The sequence below is a fragment of the Daucus carota genome, chromosome 2 (genome assembly GCF_001625215.2).
Source record: "Daucus carota subsp. sativus chromosome 2, DH1 v3.0, whole genome shotgun sequence".
Classification (NCBI taxonomy): domain Eukaryota; kingdom Viridiplantae; phylum Streptophyta; class Magnoliopsida; order Apiales; family Apiaceae; genus Daucus; species Daucus carota.
The window spans coordinates 21,848,418-21,854,417 of NC_030382.2; positions in this window are offsets into that span (position 1 = coordinate 21,848,418).

Here is a 6,000-nt window from a genome sequence, read left to right on the forward strand (position 1 = left end):
GAAGGATCTCGAGAATTCTGGGAGAAGACCACAAAAAATAAAGGAATAATACGCAATATAGGCCTGACAAGTTTATAGACTAAGGCCCACAGCCTATAACGCGACAGACCTCCCAAGTATGTAGGCTTGGCACCTACCATGTCTCCTAGGCGGGGCATGCAACGCCTAGGGCACATTCACTTGTTGAGCAAAAAACATCGTTTATTTAAAAATAATAAATAAATAATAACTTCACTAAGGTCATAAAGTGACTAAATATCCTTGGCGTAAGTGAAAAACTATACTTCCTTGGCGCTGCAAAGCACGCCCACAGAACAACAACTTCTTCAACCTGTGAGAGACTGGGCTAACCCACGCCCAGGAGACAGGTCTCCTGGATAGTTAGCAAATACGTCTCCTTGGCGTGCCAAAGCACGCCTAGGAAGCATCATGTCGATCAGCCATGAAAGGCCTTGACCAACCACGCCCAGGAGACACCCTAAGTAAACATGTCTCCTTGGCGTGCCCACGAACGCCAAGAGAGCATCAACTTGAAGAACCAAGGCAGGCATCGACCACACACGCCCAGGAGGCACATCTCCTAGGCGTGGCATATAACATGCCTCCTTGGCGTGGCTAGGCACGCCAAGGAAGCATCATACATGTCAGCCAAGGCAGGCTTATCTTATCCACGCCTAGGAGACATGTCTCCTTGGTGTGGCAGATAATATGCCTCCTTGACGTGCCTAGGCACGCCAAGGAAGCATCTCACTCATCAGCCCTGGATGGCTTACTGCAACCACGCCCAGGAGACATGTCTCCTAGGCGTCGTGTTAAACATGTCTCCTTGGCGCGGCAAGGCACGCCCAGGAGACATATCTGGTTCACAGATGGCGTGATTAATTAAAGAGTTATTTAATTCTTTAATTAAATTCTGAAAAGTCCGAAAATTGGAATCAATTCCAAAAATCTGGAAAATAGAATAAAGTTGAGATTTAATTCTCAAAAATTGTTTTGAAAACTCTTTAAAGGCTGGAAAAATTCTAGAAGATTGAAATTTAATCATAAAAAATTTCAATTAATTTGAATTTGGCCCTGAAAAATACGAAAATGCTCGAAAGTACCATTACAAACGGAACTTCGGGGAACAATTCAGACTCGTAGTGTCATGAAAACGACTCGAAAGGTCAAAAGAAAGACTCGTGTCTTCCGGTACTCCAATCGAAAATGAAGTACGATCCCGAAGGATACGAAACAGAGATATCTTTACTCTATAGTCAATTCAAGTCATCTCTCGAATTGTTTCAAAGTAGTCAAGATCGGTGAGATCCTTGCGCTATTTATGGAGATCGGTGAGATCCTTGCGCTATTTACGGAGATCGGTGAGATCCTTGCACTATTTATGGAACTTCAGACTTTGGGCGATGGGAATTTGCAGAAGTTAGCTTTCTCGCATGATATGCGAATCAGGAGCTCAGAAAGCCAAAAAGAACTCAGCAACTTTTGAAAAGTTTCTACGAAACTTGTCGAAAGTTGGGGGGCAAATGATATGGGTCGGAAATAATATTTGATTATTATCGGATATTAAAAGCCCAAGAACACTAAAGCCCAGTTAAATAGGGCCTGAGCCTCTATTTATTAGTTAAATTCGTAATTGGTTAGTAGAGGCCCAGTCAGAGGTCCAGTAACAAGTCCAAATTCTATAATACATCTGATTATAGCAGATAAATATTCAGAAGTTCAGATAAACGTCAACAACAAGAGGATAAGAGTTCTATCTTACCTCTTGTCTCGAGGCATACTTCGATAAGAAGTCTGATACACGGAATTATACTTCCATCCGACTTCTGACTCCGAAGCGCCTATATAAAGGGCTCTACCCCTCTTAACTAGAACTACGTTTTGGACTTGATTCTTCTTCATACAGAAGATACGTAGGCATCTCGCACCGAGACCAGTCCAAAGCACGAATCGCTCACCCCCGTTTTTAGTTCTATAACACTTGGTTTATTAAACATTTTCTCCAAGGTCTTTCAAATTATTCATTTTTAGGAGAAAAATATTTTAATACTTAGAATGTACTTCAAAATTGTCAAAACCATGATTTATCATGATTCATATTATTCTAAGTATTTTGGTATCAAAAATTAGTCAAGGGTCTACTCGTTTTGACCAAATACTAATTTTCTCGGTTTACGCATATTTCCTTATTTATCGAAGGAAATTAATTTAAATGCTCAAAAATATTTCCATAAACTCCAAACTATTTTATTCTCAAGGAAATATAGTTGTAGTATTTATTCAAGTCAAAATTCTAGCCAAAAACGTTTTACAAATCGTCAAAAGGATTTACGTATTTTATTCATACCCGAAAAGCGGTTTTTATCGTTTTAATTCCGGATAAAATGCTTCCACTTGGTAGAATGACTTGAAACTTTGGGGATGTCATTTTTATGATGTGATGTATGTTAGGTAAAAGTTTTGTGGTTTTCGGAAAATGTTTGTCGGGGTGTGTTTCCGAACGGTTGACCCGAGAAGCTTTGACTGAGCGTTTGACCTAGGGGACTTTGACCAAAAATTACCTAACTTCACAGATTTCCATTTTCCAATATTTATAAAATTGTCATATTTTTTATTGGATTTATTGGAGATGTTTAGAAATAAGCTATTTTTAATTAACGATACTTAATCGTTAATTAATAGTTAATTGGGTTGCATTAGGGGGTGTGTGCCTTATCTTCTTCCAAGCATTAAGTGCTGAGATAAGAAGTCACATGTTGCTTGTCAAGTTGCTAGGCTAGTGGACAAAGACTATGCAGTCATCCCTTACATCACCTACCCATTTACATCATCCCTTACATCACCCTCCACTACCCACTACCCCAAAATTTCCCTATAAATACCACCCCATCCCCATTCATTTGAAAAACAAGCTAAAGAGCCAATTAGTTGCTGGGAATTTTAGAAGTATTCTCTCTTTCATCTCTACAAACACTCTCTACAAATACTTCTTCTCTAAAACCTCTTTTCTTATACATATATATATTTATATATAAAAGGTTTTAGTTATATAAGCTTAGTTCAACCAACCAAGCTCTCTCCCAACCCAACTAGCTCAACCACTACTACTTTAGGCCTCCCGTAGGGCTTCCCAAGTTCCGCCACTAAGCCAAAATCCGGCCGAACCTCCGGCGAATTTTTCCGACGAACTTTCCGATCGTTTTTGTAAGTGGTTATTATTTTAGCTTCCATCCGAGTCTTAACCGACCATTATATATACAAGAGCTCGTTATTATTCTCGATCTATTCATCTTAAAACTCTTCATCTTATATCACTTATAAAAGAGATTTCTTATTTCGAATTAAATTCAAACACGAACTAACAAAGTCGTGTTATTCGAAATATAAATATATATACACGAACTAAAGATTCGGTGTATATTTAAACGAACTAAGATTCGTTATATTTGAGTTATATACATAAAAAAAGTTTATATCTTTCGAATATACTCAAATATATTTTGATACAAACGAACAACGATTTGTATCTTCTTACGAACTAAAGATTCGTACTAAATCTTGAAAACGAGATTAATATTTGACGACGGTCAAAATCAATTTTATTAAGCTTGATTCTATTCCCAACTATCATCGTATTGTTCCGTGGGAAGAAAATCTAAAAAGCTTACTTTAACTCTTTAACTTTACTTAGCACTAACATAGCCAACTAACTTATTTACTTTCCGCTATTTACTTTCTGCACTTTATTGTTATTATTTATTGTTGTTGTAATTGCGGATTCTAGTTTGGCTATATCATTATATTGTGCTAAAGTTAAAGAAAGTCTACACTCTCTCTCTACGCACTAAATCGATTCAATCTAGTCTAAAAAGACTATATCAAGAGAAGAGTTGTATTAAGAAGAGTCCATAGCCAAAGAGCTAAATCAAAAGACTCTCTTAAATCCGTACTTCGAAAATAGACGTATATTCGAAGTAATATATACTTAGTCAAAAAGACAAGTATTATACAAGTCTTAAGCAAGACTAAAGCTTACAAGACTTTTATTACTACAACTATATACTCATCTTTAGTATTGGAGTAAAACATCAAGTATACCTAAATCATTCTAAATCATTCGGAAAGTATACTTTAAATATATATATCATCAATATATATATATATATATATATATATATATATATATATATATATATATATACCGACTATCGGCCTAGTTGCATCTAGTCCAAAATCCTTTTTATAAACTAAGGATTATTTGTCGTAGATATTGTTTTCTAAGTTTTGCAGTGAGGTGAAGTGAAGTGAGGTGATCTTCGTTTGAAGACCCAAGTCCTAGACAATCTAACGGGGAGTTAGTCGTCTTTGCACCGTGAGGAAGAGGAAAGACCCAAGACCTAAGACCTAAGATCCAAGACCCGCAAAAGTTTAGAAGTTCAAAGACTACACCCGGAGTACAACGACTTTGAGGAGGTGACGGGGAGTTACGCTCCAAGACGAGTCTTGTAAGTTTACATTTATAGTGAGGATGTAACGGGAAGTTACGCTCCAAGATATATATTTGTAAAGGCTTCTCCGCCTACTGTAAAGGAGTTTCTTTATAGTAGAGAAAATCTCGAGTCCGGGGAGGAGCTCGGGGACTGGAGTAGGGGTGAGTGGACTCCAAGTGTTGAGTTAGCCACCGCGAACCAGGATAAAATCTCGTGTGTCGTATTTCTCTTACATTGCTTCCGCACACATAAACTGCCTATACTCTCGATAAAAGCTATTCAAAAGGGGGATAAATTTTATTACACAACATCAATTTTTAAATTGGTGATTATGCTATTCAACCCCCCTTCTAGCTTAAATTACACTCTATCGGGACCTAACATCATCAATTGCGAAACCTCTTCAGGTCTTGCATATGGATTTGTTTGGACCAGTCAATATTATGTCCATTTCAAAGAAGAAATACTGTCTAGTGATTGTTGATGATTTTTCAAAATTTACTTGGACTTTCTTCCTGCATTCTAAGGATGAAGCTGGGAAAATCATTATCAATCATATCAAGGCACTAAACAACAATCCAGATGTCAAAGTTGAAAGAATAAGAAGTGATAATGGGACAGAATTCAAGAATTCTGTGATGAAAGAATTTTGTGAAGATAAGGGAATTATTCATGAGTTCTCTGCACCAAGAACCCTACAACAAAATGGAGTGGTAGAAAGGAAAAACAGAACTCTCATTGAGGCTTCAAGAACCATGATTAATGAAGCTCAGCTTCCAACCTACTTTTGGGCTGAAGCTGTGAATACTACCTGCTTCACTCAAAATATTTCTCTAATTACCAAACCTCACAATCTAACTCCTTTTCAACTCTTCAAAGGAAAGAAGCCAACAATCAGCTTTCTTCATGTATTTGGATGCAAGTGCTATGTTCTAAGGAATCAAGGTGAAAATCTTGGAAAATTTGAAGCCAAGGCAGATGAAGCTATCTTTGTTGGATATTCTAATGGAAAATCATTTAGAGTATACAATCTGAGAACCAACATTGTTATGGAATCAATTCATGTAGTTTTTGATGATAAAAAGATTCAAGGATTGACAGATGAAGGATTTCATGACAATCTTAGATTTGAGAATGAAGGTGAAGGTGATCTATATGACAGTGATGATGACTGTGATGATTCTGTTCAGAATGCTGGAATTAATCCTGGAATTAATATTCCAACTGATGGAAACTTGGCACAGGAGACAACTGTCATTGGAAATTCAACTGAAGCATCAGTTGAAACTACCTTAGAGGCATCAGTTGAAACTTCTCAAGGATCATCAGTTGAAAGAATGTCTCAAAATTTCAATCAATCCAGAAATAATGAGATGTCAAATTTAGGGGGAGCTTTTCAACTGGGTAATCTGAATCATAAGAATGAAGCTACATGATCAAGACAATCCCTTCCACCTCAGAGAAAATGGACAAGGGATCATCCTTTTGAACTAATTATATATTGGAGATG